The sequence below is a fragment of the Macrosteles quadrilineatus genome, unplaced genomic scaffold (assembly GCF_028750875.1).
Source record: "Macrosteles quadrilineatus isolate MER2022 unplaced genomic scaffold, UCM_ALF_1.0 Scaffold_5__1_contigs__length_97177068, whole genome shotgun sequence".
Taxonomy (NCBI): Eukaryota; Metazoa; Arthropoda; class Insecta; order Hemiptera; family Cicadellidae; genus Macrosteles; species Macrosteles quadrilineatus.
This window is the reverse complement of record NW_026542598.1, coordinates 52,743,401-52,764,797: the sequence shown is the minus strand read 5'-3', so window position 1 is coordinate 52,764,797 and position 21,397 is coordinate 52,743,401. Positions and strand designations below refer to the sequence as shown.

The window sequence follows — 21,397 nt, the reverse complement described above, 5'->3', positions numbered from 1 at the left end:
GGCCAAACAAACTATCCTGTCTTTTTCACAGCTTGATCGTAAACGTCATGTGTTTACGATTCCCCTGTTTAAAAATTGTATTCCATAATGGTTGGAAAGTAACAATGTTTCACATATTTAAAACTTGTTGGGATGGACCTAATTAAACAGTAACTGCATATACTATGAAACTGTGTTATAACCTAGGAGGATTAAACAACCTTACCCAACCCAACAAAGCAGTTGCAATGCAATTTATGGAAAAGTGTGAAGAGTTCGTTATTCACGAAAGACCGGTTTGTCAGACTGCAAAAATCAAAGCTTAATTTTTACCTAAAAATCGCAACTAACATTTCCTTTGAGCTAAGGAACCATGCAATAATTCTAGCATACTTTAGTTAGGCTAATTATGTTAGTTAGGCAACATAAATATTACGTCACCTATTTTAACATGTTGTATCCAACCTAACCAAAACAAACTACAAACGACAAGTGCTGAGAGAGGCTGCCTGAAAGTGCTGAGGTGTTCCGCTGTTTCATACCCAAGACTGAAGGACACAAACATAGACATGAGTTTAAACCACAGACAATATAATAGTTTAATTGATTTATTCCAATTTATATTTAATTTAATTAAATTAATTAATTCTAATATTTATTATAATTGGTTTATTCCATTGTCTGTGGTTTAACATTGTTATACTGTACTACAATCATATTGAAAAATGTGCCTTTAGCTATGTCACTATTACAGCTTTTATATAGCTTTCGAAAAAAGGGGTATTCTGCACTTTGCAGAAATCAAAGCGTTATTTTATTTCTCCCTTGAAGTATGATTTTCTACCCCTAACTCAGGACCACAGTTAGTAAATGCTCTGATTTTTTTGCTTTACATTTTTTTCAAACGATCGTCAAAATGCTTTTGCCGAGTTTACAAATTATAATTTTCTACGTAATTAGGACGAAGCTAATTAGTCAGTATTTCTGTAGTTTTGATTGTAATTTAACCCACTCACACCCCACGTAAACTAAGGCCAAGCTTGTTATTTATAATTGGACGCTATGACCAAATAAACCGCCTCTGCATAGCTATCCAGTAGAGTCTATGTTATCCAAGTTAGGCAAGTCTAGGAAAGTTTATTTGAATTTTAACTAAAGGTTAAGATGGTTCTAGAAGTCGAATATGTATAAATCTTGAATCTAAAGGCCGGTCTACACGCAAGGATTTACCGTACGTTTTACCTGCGCAAGTAAATCGTTGCAGTCAAATCGTTGCGTGTGTACCGCAAAACTGTGCATTTTTGAGAACTGCGCGGAGACGGAAGACGGAGCGATAAAACTATTGCGGAGAGCATAGTTTTGACAACGTTTTCAGGCAACTCGTTGCGTGTGGACACTGTCATCCGTTTCAACTCCGTCTTTACGCTAAAAACCCCAGTATGCAGTGTTGTCTTCACGTGCTGTCAGAGGTATAAATGTGTTTTTTAATTACGATCGCAGATCTTCGCCAATGTTCCCGTGATTTTATTGTTGAATTCATTGAACTGTCCAGAAGTGTCCTTAATTTATGGAGGGTCAAGAGTAAGGAATATAGTGACTGTGATAAGAAAAAAGACTTGAAAAACACAAAGCAGTAGATTCAAACGTGAACAGAGAAACTATTATGAAGTTTGCTGTCTTTTTAGTAACCAACGTCTTGACCATACGAGCGCCGTCGTCTCTCAGACTTATTTCTTTGCTTACTTGTAACACTGGCTGCAGAAATTGCCAGCAGAAAACACATCTTCCATGATATTATATGCACATACACTGAAAGTTATCACAAAACTGCACTAAAAGTTGGTGCTGAAACCTGTACCGTGTGGACGCATTTCTTTGCAACGACTTGACTGCAACGTTTTACCTGCGCAGATAAAACGTTCGCGAAATCCTTGCGTGTAGACCGGCCTTAAGAGTAAAGTGGCTTAATTAGACGTTTAAAGTGTTATTGAGATATCTTGTTTGATATGTTTCCTACTAGAATAACACTATCGCATAATTATCGTGTACTACTACTTTTATCTGGAAGGAAAATGCAAAGGAAATGTGTGTATTAATTACACTTATTTATGCAAAATGCTCTTTATCTTTCCTGTTTAAATTCGTTGTTAAATTGATTTGCAAAAGACACAGAAAATAATATAGTGTGTATGAGAAATGTGATTTTACAGAATAGATATTTAAACATATAAATACTGGTTTGCGTGTTTATTGGGTTGAATCATAGGAGTGTTTGAATAGATTCTGTAGACCTAGAACTCCGATCGAGATTAAACTTCATTTCTGCACTTCTTCTGATGCCTTTGGCTGTTTGAAACTGCTCTAGCTTAATATTTGTAAATAATAAAATTCACACTTAACAAGTCTACTTAATTTAGGGAGTGTGCTTAATCTATGGTTTAACTGATGCCATTAACAAATACCCATAAAATATTATTAGACATCAGCCTATAAAGATTTTGCACAACCTAGAGTAATTTTTTTTTGTAAATTATAGAAACTACGTAATGTTTCATAAGTTAGATATCATAACCTTTTCTCAAATACTGCAGCTATTGAGGATAAACCTTATTCTCTTTTCGCCACACCCCGTTGCGGAGTATGGGCAAAGCAACTTTAGAATTGTAATAAAGTAATAGCGATACGAATCACCTGCAATACAGATAAGACCCACAAATACCTAGTGTATCCTAGGATCGTATCCCACGTAGCTGCTATCACATCTGACCTACTTCAGTGATAACGTCGCAGGATCTAACAATACAATTGGCTCCAGTGTGCCGCCTTGCGTGCGACCGTGCGACCTGACTCCAGTTCATACGTAATACCATAGATAGACCTTTGGATACAGCGACCACAGAATTAAAATTGGATACTATAGTAGATAACACATTTATATGTACTAGCTGTAGAGAACTGTTCACTCAAATAGATCACAGAATGTGATACTGTCGAAATTCAGTGTTGTCTAATTTTTTATATAATTGATACAGCTTACAGTGCTTGGTTAAACAGTTTGCATATCCGTCAGAAATCATTAGTTGCTATCAGGGCACCATTTTAATGACTCAGTTCGTCTATGATCATTTTCTTTCTAACACTGGCAGTAGCTTTAACATGACTTTAACATTAGTATTGGATGCCTCCTACTTTTCATATACGAAAGAGTAAAAGATTAATCATGACCTATTTTAAAAGTATATTTTCTATTCTCAAGTGACAATCCTAGATGGCTTTTCAACTACCGCTGTCCATTTATAACATTCTATAAAAAACTATTTGTTCCATTAATTGTTTGTTTACCATTAACATAAACAATATTGTGTTATTACTTATTTTATCGCTCCACTAAAAATGCTCTATGGTGGACAAAAATATTTCCAAAAATACAAATTCATACAACATAATACAGCCCATGAAATTTACTTAGTTTTTTTGTTTGTTGGAGTGTATTATTTTATTGTCTGGGGAGTAGAAAATTGCCAGTATTAAAAGATCCTAAACAGCCAATTAAGGAGCATAACGTTATCCTAAATACCAAATAGTCTTCTTAGTTCTTCACATTTTTCTGTCACCCCAGTAAAAAACATGTGGGACCACAATCAAAAGTAATCTTTCTCTTCTTTGCAAATTCAAAACAACAGAAAACAATCATTCTTGGAATTTTTGTCTTGTTTAACTTGCTAGACTCAACTTGTGATACAAAGACTGCAGCAGACAACTCAAGATGGCGACTGCAGTCAATTGAAAAATTATAACATCGTGACTGTCGTTATAACATCTGGCGGAGACAGTGACGTGTAAAACAAATATAGAGCTCAAAGCTTTGGATACTGAACACATCCCATCTATATGGATCAGCTGATTTGCTCAACAACAGGAACATTAGGTCAATGATCCCTTCACAGAAAGTGCAAATTTGGAAGGTATGAATCCCTCAGTTGTTAAGTACACAAAAGATTTTATAGAAAAAATAAGCCACATTTCGAGTCCAACCAAAAGCTAATCTGATCTGATCTTCAATAGAAATTATCCAGGTATCAAATTCTTAAATAGATTTACCTCCCTGGTGGTTCACTATCAATGAAGAGGGACTACGAAGTCAAAAAGTTCAGTGAAATTGGAAACTCTACTCGAACAACCAAACAATCTCAAAGTTTCTCCAATGACACCGACACAACACACTGATCATAAACAATGCAAATAAGAAATCACAAAAAGTTATTGAATCGCTTCCTACTCATCTAGATTACAAACGACAGTGATATCGTAATGCCTCCGCATAACGTGTACAGCACATGATCGACAGTTTGTTTATGCGGTAATGATTAATTAATAAGATTCGCAGCTGCGTGTGTAAGCCTGTGGGCAGACGTGAGTTGCATTAATGCATGTTAGGCGGTCTGCAGGCTGCAGCACTGCCAAGGCCTAGATCAAGGTCTTTGCTTATCCATGCAACGCATGCGTAGACTCCTTGCATGTTGATAGGTGAGAATTTCCTCTGATACTGATTAGATACGGTGCGTAGTCTTTGTTGTTCGAAAGGCATAAAAGGCTAATCATATTGATAATGAAACTAGTATGTATGCTTTGTTGCCAGAGAAATTGAAAAAAAGATGATATGAAGTAATCCTATTGATAATGGACTTAAATGCTGTTGTGAGCTTGTAAAGGGTACAACGCTGATAGAGAACTTAACCGATATTAATTCTTTGTTGTTGGAAGGATATGATATGATATTGAAGGGATATTGCATAGAGAACTTGGCTGATACGTATTCATTGTTGTTGTAATCAAAAAGTTGATAACGTAAATTCATTATATTGTTAGTGAACTCAGATGGTACGTATTATTTGTTGCTGGAAGGATGAAAAAGGTTATGAAAGAGTAATTATTTTGATAGAGGAATAAACCGAATCTTATTTTCGTTAGAATAATATAAAATGGTGATTACATTAATAGAGAACTTAGCCGATACCTGATTATTGTTATAGAAGGAACCTCAAAGGAGATAATATAAAAAATCAAATTGGCAAGCTATTACCAAGAGATGGTCAATATGAGGCTAGATATACTGCTAATGCATTACTGTCTTTGTTTAGGTTACGAATTAGTTTGATTATAATAAAGCTCTCATATTTGTCCAAAATAGATTGATTTTTGTCCGGTTTACACTTTGGTTGTGATAGATTTTGATGCATAGAATTTAGTAAAGGTATGCCTTTTTCTTTGAATTGTCTGAGTTATGCCCTTTCCCAACTTGGGGATAAAAATATTTCTACCCTCTGGCTTCTACAGCGTGTAAACTTCGATCATTTTAGAAGAGTAGATCTCAAATATGAGTTCCCCTTCTAAGTACTTTATTTTCCAACAGGTACCTCTACAGGTTTGTTTACCTAGCTAGTGAGAGTGAAGCAAATCAAGTTAGGAGTGATATGAAGCCCTAGACCCAGCGTCGCGACACGGGGGCTTCAGCATTGATCTCCACCTCATTCACACACTTCCTATCCATGTCAAACAAAGTTGAAGTAAAGCTTAGGTATTCGTCGGTCAACGCATCCAATTGGGGTCTACTGATTGGGGGTGGAAGACAAGTGTTTTTTACTCTTTTTGATTTTTGAACCAGAGTTAATAACATCCATCTATGCTTTAACCTCCTAGCACATTTGTGTAGTTAATTTGCTCGTATGAGCACCCCGTGAGAAACTAAAATGCGTGTAAAATAAATTTTAAACGCCGGAATCTATTCTCGAGCCTGGCTTTGCGCCTAGTGAAGACATAAAACTGGTGTCATAACTCGTTTATGAAAGCTTTATGCTGAATGGCTGAGTAATTTGGGGAAATTCCAAACATCCATTGCATTATGGTATTATGCACAAAAGAGATATTCTAAGAGGATTTATTTTGCAAAAGTTTATAATGAAATAACCAATTTAACGAAGAAATGGTCCATTGTTTTATGTAACTATTGAGTATTATAAGACTGTATCGGAAAATATAATTTTATGTTAATATCACATTACTCAAATTATGTTACAAAGCTACCATTTTGTTTTACGAAGGTCTTAACTTCCCCATTATTCTGGGAAAGTCTACAAAATGTGTTAAATACAGAATCAATGCAGAAAAAATGATTTAGACACGAAGTTCACATGAACTGGAAGGATAAAAATGGGTATAAAATAGATTAACCACAGCAACAGTGAACTTATTACTGCGTACCTATAGCAGGGTACAATATACCTAGGATTGGGTAGTAATATTGGTAAAGAAAGGTCTTCGTTAAGGTGGCAATAATGTATTAACAGCGGCAGTAAGTTGTGGGAAGGGTGGACCAAAAGGTAGCGAAAATCTAAAAAAAACTGTTAAATCAATCATGTTTGTGGATGATGAAAGTTTATAACATATCTCAATTTTGACTGCAACACACTAATGTGTGTGGAAACTTAATGTGTCAATCAATGAGGGTGGAAAATGTGGTGACATCAATCGTTAACAATGGGAGTGGGCATAATCACTATTTACTTATTTTTGGAGGGATGTATACATAGACAGACTATTTACGATGATAATGAACTTAGGCGCTTCGCACTTGTTTTAAAGGGTGCGAAACAGGTGGCACCTTTAAGTAATCATTGATGGTGCACCCTCTATTCGCACTTATTGTAAAGGGAGATGTAAAAGGTGATAACACAGATAGAATTATCACAATGACAGTGAACTTGGCCGCCGCTTATTGTAGGAAGGGCACACAAGTTCGGTGACAGTTTTGAACCAATGACAGAATGCTGGCAGCCTCATTGTAGAGGGTCGCCAAAACATTCATCAAGCCAAGAGCGACCCTTTGCATTAGGAGCTAAATTGGTAATCAATCTAAACAATAGAATCTATAAGGTACATCTTTGATAACAGTTCGTTATTTGTTGATATCTCGATAAAGTTGGATAGTGTAGTAAGTGTTGTAGTTTCATTTTTTTGTTGGAAAAGCTTATCCCTTTATATTGTGCTCTACACAGAAAATCAAAATGTCTGATTGCAAAACCTTGTAAGAGTAAAACTAAGGAAAGTTACTGAAGTAAATGTAACTTTCAAGTTTAATTAGAAACGTCTGATATATATAACCAGTAAATTAAATGAGAGTAGCTCTAGCGCTTACCTGACAACCAGAGCGTCGATCTTGAGTAAAGTCACTCGTTTTTATGGTTCGTAACTGAAAAAACGTCATCGTCATCAATAGGTTAGTTTTGGTTCTTGTTGTAGTTGTAGTCTTGTGTGTGTGATTTTTTTTTTTTTCTGACTGAATAAACACTGATGTGTTAGTCTCACATTCGTCTTAAAATTCGCACTTAGGTGTGGCGACTACGTACATCTTCTTATATACTAAAAAACACTTTGGCAAAACTTATGACAGCTTGCCTGACCATACTACTGGACCAAATTACACGCTGTTGGTACCAAATTAAAGATGTTTTTCTGTAGATGTGCAGAATCCCTTTATCAGAATTCCTTTATAAATTAGAATAGGAACAAAAAATAACAAAAAAAATGAATTTAATTTTTTTTTATTAATATGGAACTTGTGGGATGCTATGTTGGTGACGAAATAACAACAAAATATAAACAGAAAATCTAAACAAATTAAACGAATTCCAATCACTTGTTTTATTTACAGCGTGGGGTGAAAGTAGAGAAGTTTGCACAATACATACATCCTTTTGCAGACCACGGCCCCTGCTCTCGTATCTTATCTAATCCATCTGTATTCTATTGCTGGTTTTCTGGTATTATAAACAAAGAGTAAAAGACAAATTGTAAAATCTACAGTAAAATGAAAGAAAATAGTTAGTCGACTCAAACGTCATCCATACGAAACACATATGAAAATATAATAGCATGGGAAAACTACATGCACTATTCATAGTAAATCGTACAATTGTATATACTGTACTACATTAATCGTTATAAATACGCAACATTTTAAATGCAATTGCAAGAGTGACAAAGCCACAACATGTAGCCTACTGTGGACTGCGGACCACCTCAATGTGTATGAAACTTAGAAAGCGAGGTGAAAGGGGTATTAGCATGAGCCTTTGGTTTTAATTTAATCAATCGTATTCAGTGATGAATAAAAGCCTAATACTTCACCGGCCGCATACGGGTCACCAGCTTAAACGAAATGTATAGTTTATGCTTTGCTCAACAAACCATTGACTGGAGATACCGAATGTGGATATCTCATTTTAATTGCAATGTTTGTTGTTGCATATGTATTCTATCTGAGAGAAAATTCGTGAACATAACGGTTGGATCATATTATGTCACTTTCTGTGAAAACCCTTTCAGTAAGTTGGCCAGTTGGTCACCTACCAAGTTTTTAAAACTTTTTAAAAATGTTCACCCTTATAAAATTATCCAATTTTATTAAAGTTGTCGTGTGGACCTAAAAACAAATTATTTTGTACATTTACGCATTTTTATTCTACTAAACGTTATGGAGGAAATTACAAGCAAACCCAAAATTTAAAATTTCCATGTTATTCATAAGGCGAACAAGAAAACTGTTTGTGTATTTATGGATATATTTGGACAACATTTGGCTAATCTATCTATTTCATACTAATCTATATGTATACAAATAATACGTCACCAAAAACTATTTTACCCTTTCCTGTGGCAGAAAACCTTTTGACTCGTTAAACCTAATGTTACAGTTTTTAAATAGGGAATCGATCGTTATAACACACAATTATTAAATAGGTTACCCAAACAATTGATCAATTATTGATCATTTATTATCATTGCACTGAACTTAAAGTAAACGTCATATTATCAAGACTAAGGGATTTATTTCGACCCGGATCTAATCCAGCGAAGTTTACCATTTGTTTTCTAGTGACATTATTTTTCACCCTCAATCAGCAAATATAGTACTTCCGTTTGTGGGGAAATTTCCAACCCTCGTTAAGAACACTTTCCTTCTCGATGGTAAAATAGAAACTTTCTCATCCAAGAATAGATAAGCAGGATGCTTTCTTCCAGTCAACATGATGGAAAGTGGTGACTATTAATGTTGATGTCAACAAAGATCAAGTTCTCACAAACACTTTATTGTTGTGTATTTATTTCTGTAAATAACAATTTGAATCCTTATAATAATAGACACTAGTACAAAATTCTTGGACAAGTCAAATTACAATTCTCATAGGACCTTATACCCTATATTCATTTCCAAAAATGTACTTTTTTTTATTGTAGTTATGAAAATATATGTTTAATTTTCTTGTCCATTTCTTAAGTTGCGGTCAAATTAATCTACTGTTTATAGATCAATATATTAGATTATTAAATTATCGTATAGCCGTAATTATCGTAGTTAATCGTTATTAACCATCGTAAATCATCGTATTATCGTATTAATGAATATATAATCATATTTACTCCAAGGTACATTGTGTTGTGCCTATATACAATGAGGCATGAATATTTAGTGTTACAATTGTAAAATACTGTATAATTATTATAGTTGTAAGTTTACTGCAATCTTTAATGTGTTCGAAACATGACTTGCAATCGCAAAACACGCATAAACATACTACAGTATAGTCTTCAAACATCAAATATGCATACTTATAATATCTTTTGAAGTTTGGGTTTTAATGTGGTAAATATTTCTCTTATAGCGGTCTACGTGTATGCTATTGAAGGAGGGCATCTTTTTATTTATAATGTAAAGAAAATGTTTTATCTTTTTCCTTGTTACCATCATATTTTGTTACAAAGAATCATTATTTCATAGCCCAATAACAAATTATCAGACTTCAGATATAAAGACAAGCACCATATAACCTTTACTCTATTTCAGAGAAATGTAGTGCTTAAATTACGTTTAAAATGATTTCTTCGAGCATTTTGTGCCGAGATCCACTGAAAGAATGCTGATGTTCAAAGTGACCTTTCATTGCCAAGGAAATGTGGTTTGCCTCGCTGGCAAGTACTCAAGTACTAAACACGAAGTACTTCGGTACTACAATACTACAATACACTGGTGGTTATGAGCCGCGTAAATATCACAACCATAACTTGAAAGAGGAAAAACATATTGCTTGAAAGAGATGGTTCATAAAAATCTGATTTATGATTAATGATCAGTAAGAGAACTATATTGTTTGGTAATAAGGTATCAATTGATAAGGTTGTTACACGGCTAAAATAGTGTAGGAATATTAGCTCAGTCATTTTCTAAAAGCTATACCCTCTTTTATACAGGGTGTTTCGAAACTCTCCCGAAACTCCGTGACCATGTTCCTTAGGTCAAAACAAACAACAAATATCATATAAACATATGCCCTATCCCGCTTTGTTTTCCGTCTGTCAGTGTGTATGTATTTTTTACATAGCTTCCCTTAACTTTGGAACCACTTGAGGTACCAGCTTCAAACTTGGTACGTGTAAACTTGATGCTTTGCAAAATGATAGTTTCTATTAGTCATCATACACGTACCAAGTTTGAAGCTGGTACCTCAAGTGGTTCCAAATTTAAAAATATGTGTATATGATATTTTTTGTTAGTTTTGTCCTAAGGAACATGCCCACGAAGTTTCGGCAGAGTGTTTCGAAACACCCTGTAAAATATTTTAATTATAATCTCTACATTCAACCTTTGCTGAATTTGTTTTAGATTGTTAAAACTAAACCACCCCCTTTTTAAACTAAAAACTTTAAACTCTCGTCGTTAATGTATTTTAACGAGGATTTGAACAACAACTCTTCAACCCATTGCTTAACGGCTTGCACTTTTGCTTGGATTAGAAATGGAAATATTGATATAATTTTAGTTTTAGTTGACTACTCAATTCGGGAGTGTTGCACGACGTCCAAGTGCCACGACGTCCAATAATATTTTTCCAGTGCCACGACGTCCAAAACATAATTTTTGAGTTGTTGCACGACGTCCAAGTGCCACGACGTCCAAAAGTACAGTAACTGCCAAAAATATAGTCTTTCTACAAGCTTTGGATGTCGTGGCACTTGGACGTCGTGGAACAGCGCACTGTAGAATTGTAAAGAAGTATCATTTGCATCACGTCCAAAGCCTCTGCCAGTTGCACGACGTCCAAGTGCCACGACGTCCAATCAATATTTGACTGTTGCACGACGTCCAAGTGCCACGACGTCCAAAGTGCCTGCACACTGTGAACACTGCCGACCTCAGTGCATACAGTTCGCATTGCAATTCTTGAAGGCAACTAGGCCTAGTCAACTGTTTGAAAGATGTCAACCGCTTCGTCTTCGATTAATGTTAAAGTTATTCAATATTCAATTGTTCTAATTGAACTAATTATTGCATTAGCTGATATGTAAAATAAATACTATGTCACCGTAAAATGTAATGATGCAGTATTTCTGTTGTTATGATTGCATAATTATTGATTTCTACAAAATGGAGCTATGTCATAGAAACGAAATAAATAAATGACTACACTATTCACTATATTGTATGATTAATACAACAAATTAATCACTAGCCTAAAAGTAAATATGGTACGTAGGTTTAATGTGAGTAGTAGTATAATTCTAAGTACTGCAGTAGAATAGAATTGTCGTACTATATAAATTGGTAGCAAATTTACTCGTAAGATAAAATGTATGCACAGTTTTATAACAGCTGTAAGACTTCCCATTTAAGTACCGGTATGATTGAAATTGTATAACTTCCATTGAACAGAAATGAGATAAATAAGAGATGAAATGAGAAATGAGATAACCTTCTCTTTTTGGTGTTGAAATATATACATTTAAAAAGTTAAAGTACTTGTTTAGATGTGTATAACCTGGACAATCATATCTTTAAGAGCCTCGCCTTTGATTTAAGAATTATTGTCACATTTGTTAAATTTGTGTATACCGGTACTTATGTGTTTTACCACGTTGTTTTAAGCTAGTAAAGGTAATTTCACAGTATTATAACAGCTGTAAGACTTCCCATTTAAGTACCGGTATGATTGAAATTGTATAACTTCCATTGAACAGAAATGAGATAAGTAAGAGATGAAATGAGAAATGAGATAAGATATATGAATTTTCATACGCTTATAATAAGACAAATTCAAAATAGGTTTATCCGTCAAATGTGCTAGCCTAAATACATATTACGTGAACTATCACTTATTAACTTTTTAAGCTATAATGGTGTTACTACAATGGTTACAAATGTTTCCCGTGAAACATGTATTTTTTAAACTAAAAGACAGGTTTCTTTTAGTACAAACCTTGCTCTATTAGTGCATACGAAAAATAATTTCACTATTTTACGAGATCAATGTTTGACAACAAATGGTTGAAGCAGATCTTCAGAGAGTGTCTCCAGCTGATGCAATAATAAAAACGTATTTTAGCCATAGCACAGACAATATAATACTATAATAGTAATCTATCTATCTATCTATACTATTATAAAGAAGAGGTGGTGTGTGTGTCTGTGTGAACCGACCGGGCTCAAATTGCACGCAAATGAAGCTATAGCTCAGAGGATACATATTATACAACTATTCCCTCTTCGATATTGTCCTAGGGCTCTGCCCCGGGGGCTTTCAACAATTTGAGGTGAGAGATTTTAAAATATTGATTGATGGTATCCATGGTAACAAAGAACAAACCTACAAAATTTAAAAATGTAAACAACCAGAACTAACTGTCAAATGAATTTTGATTTCACAATTCCACACAGCTGGTTCAAACATATTAAATAGTGCACGAATATTAGAACAGAGAGGGTAAGGATTATAAATTTAAAATAATGATGTTACTAGCCCGAATGTAAACATTATTTTACATTACTTAAATGTAGCTGTCAAACCATATGTTAATGTAATTTCATTAGTATATGATTCTTTCAGTTACTTCATTTGTTTATGTTTATGATCTATTATACTGAGTCTGTTCTATTTTTGTGAAATGCTGTAATAATATTTTACTGGGAATAATTTGATTTAAAAGAAATCATTCATCATGGATATAGGAAATAATTAAGATTCTATAATCATTGCCATATCAACCTAGGCCCTTATCCTGAGTGTTATGAGGTTTATGTTTTGATTTATTTTTGTGTAAACCGTAATATAATCCCCCTGCCACAGCAAATCTGTAGACTGAGTTTCCATTTGCCTGATTATATAATTTCACTAAAATATGTTAGACAATTACCCTATTTTCCATATTTATTTATATTTTCCTATTTTTTCTATTTGTCGGTTTGGAACTATTGTGATAGCTTTTTGTTTACAGTGCAAACCATGGATGGATGTTTGTGACAAGCAAACGCAAAAAATACTAAACCGACAAGGTTGAAATTTGGTATGATGATAGATGACATTCCCGATTAACATATTCTTACCTCAAAAATTCTTTCAGTCTCCGCCCCGGTGGCTCTGGCTCTGGACTTTCTCATGTTAACCTTATGAGTATTCATATTTAAAGAAATTAAAGAATTTTGTCAGCCGTTTCAACTGTACAAGTTGGTTCTATGATATTAAACAGCATTTAAAAGTTATAAGGCTTGCCAACAGAGTGCAGTACTATTATGTTGTTTGTTTGCATTAATGACCACAGCTAATTTGAACCAACTAGCAAAAAAACTTTTTCCATGGTTTAGGTGCAGTGGTAGAACATCAGGACTGGTAGATGTGTGCTACACAATAGGATACCGTATAAATTAAAAAAAAAATTTTTTTTTAAATAATGTACTCTCCCATAACTGCAATAAGCATTTATACTTATATGCCAACCCCGAACTAAGGACGGGTACTCTGCTATTAACACAATAATACAAATACAGTATACTAATACAATAATACTGTAGGTTTCCTAGTCTGTGGCCATAGGTTCGTCTGAACTGTCAATCAATTCTGAGAAATTCACAGTTGTAAATTCTTACTAGTCTTTTTCTAAGTTCACGTCGCACTCGCAATTAGTTCGCATTTTTTATCTAGGAAAGCAGATATACCCTAAGTCATAGCATTTGTAGGTTAAGCATAATAATAAAAAAACATGTTTATCGTAGGTTTGTAGGTTTTCTTTATAAATTTATTTTTTTAATTCTTGTCTAATGTCGATATTGATTTGTATTTGTGTGAAAATGTTAATTTATTTGTCAAGGGCATGAGCAGCCCTCTAGTTTATGTATGTTACATGAAGCACAACATGAAAAAGAATAAATTAAAGGAAAAAAAACGGATCAGTTGCTGAAGGTCTAAATCTCGGAAGGTCTAATCAGACCTTCGACACACATTTTGCAGTTTCTACTTGATGCTGAGGATCCCATGAATCCTGTACAAAATAAAAAAAATGTTTCATTCAAACTACAAGTTTATTACTTTTACGAGAACCAGCCTTTATCAGGACTTCCGCTCCCACGCTAGTTGGCAACATCAACTGTGCTATATGAAAACAATAAATCTTGAGTAAATATACTGTAATGTTCAATGTTAAGTGAATACTATTAATAAACATATTTGCGACATAAGGACATTTAATTGAAGCCTAAAAAACAGTTCAAAAAAGGCATTCTATTCTTTATACCAGTAAAAATTAAAATGAGGGTATAAACAATAGTTTTCAAAGATCATGTTGATCAATGCACATTCATCTAGTCTTGAAAAAAATAAGTATTTAAAAGCTTACTCCAAACATAATGAAGTTTATCGGTTGTTAACAAAATGTCAACATTTTTCAAACCATGTAAACCTTATACTTTTCCAACTGTTGCCATGTTTATATTTTCATTTTTATGTTTTTTTATTACTTTATGATGTTTCAATAAATGGTAAAAATATTCATAGTATATATATATTTCTGAACAAGAACATATACCCATGTATATATAACTAATAAAGGTTACATAAGCATTTTACACGAGAGAACACTGTTCGGCAAGTCATCATGAAGGAGCTTGGACGTCGTGCAACAGCGCTGAGCTATATTGGACGTCGTGCAACAGTCAAATATTTATTGGACGTCGTGGCACTTGGACGTCGTGCAACTGGCAGCGACTTTGGATGTCGTGCAAACGTTACTTTTTTACAATTATATAGTGCGCTGTTTCACGACGTCCAAGTGCCACGACGTCCAAAGCTTGTAGAAAGACTATATTTTTGGCAGTTACTGTACTTTTGGACGTCGTGGCACTTGGACGTCGTGCAACAACTCAAAAATTATGTTTTGGACATCGTGGCACTGAATAAATATTATTGGACGTCATGGCACTTGGACGTCGTGCAATGCATCCCTCAATTCCCGTACGTAGGACGGGCCTACGGCTCGTAATAATTAATTTAACGATGCTATCTTATACAAAAAGTTGACTTTAGAAGTGACACAACCAGGGGTTGGGCCATCCCCCTACAAACACAAAAAAATGCGAATGATTTAAAAAATCCCAAACTAAAAAAATAATCTCACAGCGTAAAGAGTGTACTCAAATGAAACTACTTTCGATGCAAACTACAAAAAAACTATTTACGATTTAATAAGTCTTTAGTTATGTCAAATATTGCGGTTCAAACTTAAAATCTTCCACCCACATTTAAAGCGTCTTGTAAATAATTGCAAGTCAAGTTACAAACTACAACGTATGTGCCTATTATTTATACAATGAAAAAACTACTTAAATCGTCTTCTAAAAACCCCGACTTAAAACACAAATCACTGCATTAAAACATTTAAACCAATTGACATACAGAACCGGTTGCTACTGTGTACAGTGACGTGGGAGTGGGAGTTTCGAACTGCAGCGCGACAATACCAGCGTCATCAGGTGACGAGGTGACTGCAGAACCAGTTCATACAACTGGTTGTCCAGGGATAAAGGGGTTAAGGTTCCCGTGAGAACGCCCTCAGTGCCCTTTGCCCCTTTGTACCCCGTAGTAGGCGGCGTATTGTGCATCTTCCGGTCTGATCCATGGAAATGTAATTGCTTTCGGATTGGCGTAGGGTTGGAATACGCAAATGTGCACGGGTGCTGGCTTGTCGATGAGGTAGAAATATTCGAATATATGATTTGTAGTATAAAAGTGGCTTGGGTTCACTGTGATTACACCAATTCTCGGACTAATTTATACGCAGACTATTATACGTTTTTTTTCTTAACATGTTTGTTTAAATTTAATTTTATTAGTTCTAAGGTGATTTGTGGCCGACACTTACCTGAAACAGAGTATATGACAGAGAAATGTGCGTAGTATTACGTACCAAGTTGAGTAGAAAGAAATGATCTCAAAACTACATTATTGTACGAATGCAGTAGTTTTGATTGATAACGTGTTTTGTTTCATGGTCTTTGGGGGTGTTCTAGTTGTTGGGCCGTGAAATTATGCGGCAATGTCAATCGAAGGAAGAAAAACAGGAATAAAAAAAACCAGGTAGGTGAAGGATGCAGAACCAAACAAGCTGATTTTAACATAATCTCTCACTGTAAAGCTTTGTTTATACCTTTTATTCGATTATGGGGCCTATGCATTTCTTTATTTTTAAACTTATGTAACGTTTCATCCTCAAATATTGAGTTTTACCATATTTTGAACAACTCTTACAACTTTAACAGACTTAAAAAATGAATTATTTTAGATTGAATTATATATGTACAATACTGACAGCACAACCTGCATATTTTAAAGCGAACATTAAAAAGCTACTGGCTGACTTTTCTCGAAATCGAACTGCCAACTTTCTGGCGAGAATCCACTCAGCGTCAAACAGTTCAAAATCGTATTACAGTAAATCTTATTCTTCCTTTTTTTGAGGGGGTTCTGTTGTACTTTATTCTTTACCAACATCGCCACTGTTTTAACCTAATAGAACAATGTATTTGTAAACTATAACTTGTTTTTGGCATTATTTCAAAAAATAAAGCGAAATTTATTACGATGAAAGCAAGACTCATCTTTCTCGTATCGAACTCGCTATATCCGGTGGATGAAGGTGTAGGTGTTCCGTTTCCGGTTTGCCAGTACTAAGTGTGTTATCAGTTCCCTTATCACGAGCCAATACATTAGGACAGTCTAATAGCCAATATTGATCGATGAGTCACTGTTATTTACAACTAGATACGCGACACAAACACACTGTAGACCACTTTCACACTAGATCAGAGCGATTTCGGCATCCATTTATGTCTCTGAATTGTTATCAAATGTATTTGTTCTGTTATTGCATCCTATTAAGTAAACTTTAGGTGTTTAACTTGGTGAAAAAGCGTTAAATGAGTATAAATAATTATTGATTGTATAGTGTTCTTTAAGGAGTTATTCGTAGGATCGTATCTTTGATTTTGGAATTTTATTAGCACAAAGTACTCTCTACATTTTTGATATACAGCTCTGTGAAAATACGTTAAAACAATTAAACGCCACTTGAAACCTCCATACGATTAACAACAAAAAGACATGTGTGTTTAATGAAATGTTACTAGGAGTAGTTTTATCATAAATTAAAGAATAGACTGGTACTATCATGGTTTTATCAGTTAGTGGGCGTAGCGATGCATACTGTTCTTTGATGTCTTAGGTCTAAAAACGAATAAATTACAAATAAACAACGAACAAGTAAATTATGCCATTGAAAAGTATTTGTATCTTAACAGTTTACACTTTTATTGCTGTTAAATCTTATGTATGAAATTGTCATTCTGAATTTTGGGGCAAGACTTACTCTTTTTTGTGAAATGAGAGAACACAGATTATAAAGGCATTAAAATCTGGCAGGCAGTTTAACCAACTACAATGGAGACAGTAATAAGCCTCGTTGTAGTTAAGGTTGACAGTTCCTCATTGACCCTCATTGTTTTCTACAAAAGCTCTCCTATAAAAAAGCACAACGGCGAAACAAAGGGTGGGAATTGGGACGCGAGTACTTATAAACCTCCCTGTAGTACCCTGGATGAGGATTTAGGTCAAGAAGGTTCTTGAAACCGTAAATGGCGTTAGCTAATAACATCATGATGGGGTAAAAGGTTTAAGGCAAAACTACAGTGATTATATGTGCATTTAAAACACTTAGACAACGTTAAATTGGGGTTTACAGTGGTCGAATTGTTATGGATCCATCGGATACTTTTATGGGCATAAGTAAATTATTGTCAATGACACCTGTTCCAAGATATATTTTCGTTGATTCAAAATTGTCTTAACTAATGGTATTGAAATTACATTCAACAATATAACATATTGTTGAATGTATCGTCATTAATTAAGTTTGTAAAATTCAAAACTTATATACCTATTGCTCCTTATGAAATATAATACCTGCTTGACTCACGAATGAAGAGAAATTCTTCATATCAATAGAACAATAAAATGTGAAGTTGGTTACTAGGCAAACAGGTGGTGAAAAACAAACAGCTGTTCCATTTACGTAATTAATTGTTGTTCAGCCGTTCTTACTATTCAAATTTTCCGTTTTATTAGTCCTCGATCATTACAAATCCTAATCAATGGAAATACTATAGCCTAAACATGTATAATGGAGTTAGCTTTTTCAGCCAAACCTGTGTTTCATACATGAAATGGTCAATGGTTTGGTTACCAACAATAACCTTTAGAATCTATTGAAAGTTCAAACAACACCGTTCTCGTCCTAACTAATTTTTATCATAGTTCTAGTTATACAACCGTTTAGGGCTGTAATCCCGCTTATACACTTTTCCACTAGAACTGAAATATTGATCCAGCTTAAAATTGTGTCAAGGGAATCGTGGCATGATTTTTGTAACTTTGGGAAATCATGACCATCAAGCATTGTGAAATGCTGTACAGCACTTTCAACCTTAAAATGTCTTTCATCAACCCATATTCCGAGGGATATGGATAACGTCTAGATCTAGGACATATAATGATACATTTTCACATGGTGTTTGCTCCCCAAAAATATTTACTCAGTTACTTTTGTTCCCGACCACACCAGGTATCCCGTTGCTCACTCGCAGTCCCCCAGGACAAAGCAGCTGTCACTAGGAGAGGTTCTACTAGTAGCAAGTGGCTGAATGTGCTACTTGTAGCTTGAAGGGTGCGCTTCTGGTGCTTGACAGGGCATCGAACCTATGACGCGGTGATCTTGGATAGAAGTAGACCATAGACACGCCATTACCGAGTAGTTGTGGCTGTATTATAGTTAACATTTACGAACTTGAATCATAACCAACAGAGAGAGCTGATGTAAATTATTCTGTAGATTACGTTGACGTTAACCAAGCCAAACTGAAATATAAAAACATGATGCATATTAATGTCACGTCATCTATTGCAGAAATCAAAAAGGACGTAAATACTCGTAGAATTTAGACTATGCACAATCTGTTCACAGCGATCCTCTTTGCAACACTTGGAACATTCTAGTGTCACACTATTTAACCAAAAACATTCCCCACAATTCTAGTGTGCAATGACCTTCCTTATTCAAGTGTGAGCGGTCTATCCAACTTTATCCTTTTTAATAAAAAATGGCTACTCTGGTAAAAAAGACAACGTAGAAAGTCTTTAAAGTAATTTATTTTTCAATGTAAATAGAATAGAATTTATCAGGAGAAAATTACTCCAGGAGATCAAATATGTCTACTTCTCACTTTACATGTAATACACATAGTATAGTACAAGTAGCATGCTTACATTTGCAAAGTATAGTAAAGTACTAGATTTATGCTCATAGTGACATTTGAAATGTCTATATTAATTAATTATTTTATTACCTACGATTTTGCCACTTTGAGTTGTTGTTACGTTTTAGCGAATTTCCCATATAGGGAATATTAATTATGCATGTTTCAAAATAGGCTCGCTAGATTAAAATTTGTTTGGCTAAAACACTTGTTTTAATCAAAAAGGAATATCTCTCACAAGTATACTAACATTTTAAATATGCACCCCTCCCGTTTCAAAGGAGTTAAAACAAGTAAAGATATTTTAACCACACGTAAAGATATTTTAAATAAAACACACAACATAAGTTGGCATACTACAAAACTACTGACAATCATAATATTTTTTCAATGATAATTTAGAATAGGACTATTGTTTCGAAAAACTATTTGCTGTTTCAGAAATGGTGGGCATTCCTCATTTATGTATTCTGGTTACACCTGCATTATATTTTAGTTCACCGAGATATGCTAAACTGATCGACTTATTCGTTGTCGAAACAACATACGTATGATTGTTAAATACATACGATAATCAATTTATTGCAATACTATTAGAGCCTCACACTATGCACAGGTTAAATAGTGCCAGTTAAATACCGTATACCGTCTGAAATTCGCTTCATCACAGCTCCTTCGATAGCTCAGTTGGTAGAGCGGTGGACTGTAGAGGCAATATTGTGGCTATCCATAGGTCGCTGGTTCAAATCCGGCTCGAAGGAAAAACTTTTTGTCTCTAATCGTGCTCACCGATTTGTTCAATTCGACTTTATTTTCAATTTGTATGCAATAAATAACTTCTATTAAAGTGTTTTTTATTTTTTAACAATAATATAGTATTTTTATGACTTTTTAAACTATTCCATTTTATTTAAAAATAAACTATACATATTATCCTATTCTGTATCTTTTTAACTTACTTTTAGGACATTTTCTCTTCTTTTATTTACAGTGTTGTAATTTTATAAAGTCACTATCACGAGTTTATAGATCACTATTGTCTATTAATCTGTTAAGCTTTCCTAAGTTGAAAGAATTAATAAACAAAAGATTTGTATGTCATTATTCCTTTTTTGTTCTACTATATAGGTTTAAATCAAATAAAAAACTCAAAACACTGTTAACTATAATTTGGAAGTGTCCGAGGAAAGATATTTCTTTACTTTCCCTTTAATAGTATCATATGAGCTAGGTTTAATTTTTATCTTTTAAGGATCAGCACGACGTTGAAAATTCATTATTACCATTAAATTTATTTATTATTACCATGAAGTTCATTATTATGAACTACCGGTACAATCAATACGAAAAAATGAAGTTTTCACCATTCCGCTATAATAATCTAGTAGCCCAATCAAATTCATTATGTGCAAAAAATACTAACGCACATAATATTTAATACTCGTCTGACGCAAGCTAAAGAATTGGACTAGTTGTCTACAAAAATAATATTGATCTAATTTAGACGTCAAGCAACAAATGACATAGCGGGAGCGTAATATACATATTTTTTCCTGTATTGTATAATACAATTACTTTTGAGTCTGAAAGGAAAAGTACATTTTTAGATGCTATTTAGTCAGAAAATTAAAAATTATGATTCTTTAGACAAAATATGTCTTTTACATAATTGCCCATTAATTCTGTGCATGAGGCCCGGGTTCAAATCCCAATAATCACCAACTGCTTTAA

General features: G+C 34.1%; 1 non-coding gene across 1 annotated transcript; it reads left to right on the top strand.

Annotated features, from left to right (window-relative positions):
• The first annotated feature begins 20,338 nt into the window (after positions 1–20,338).
• Trnay-gua (transfer RNA tyrosine (anticodon GUA)) lies at positions 20,339–20,427 on the top strand. Its single transcript is given in 2 exon segments — positions 20,339–20,375; positions 20,392–20,427. It is a non-coding gene; the product is annotated as a tRNA-Tyr (tRNA).
• The last annotated feature ends 970 nt before the right edge of the window (positions 20,428–21,397 follow it).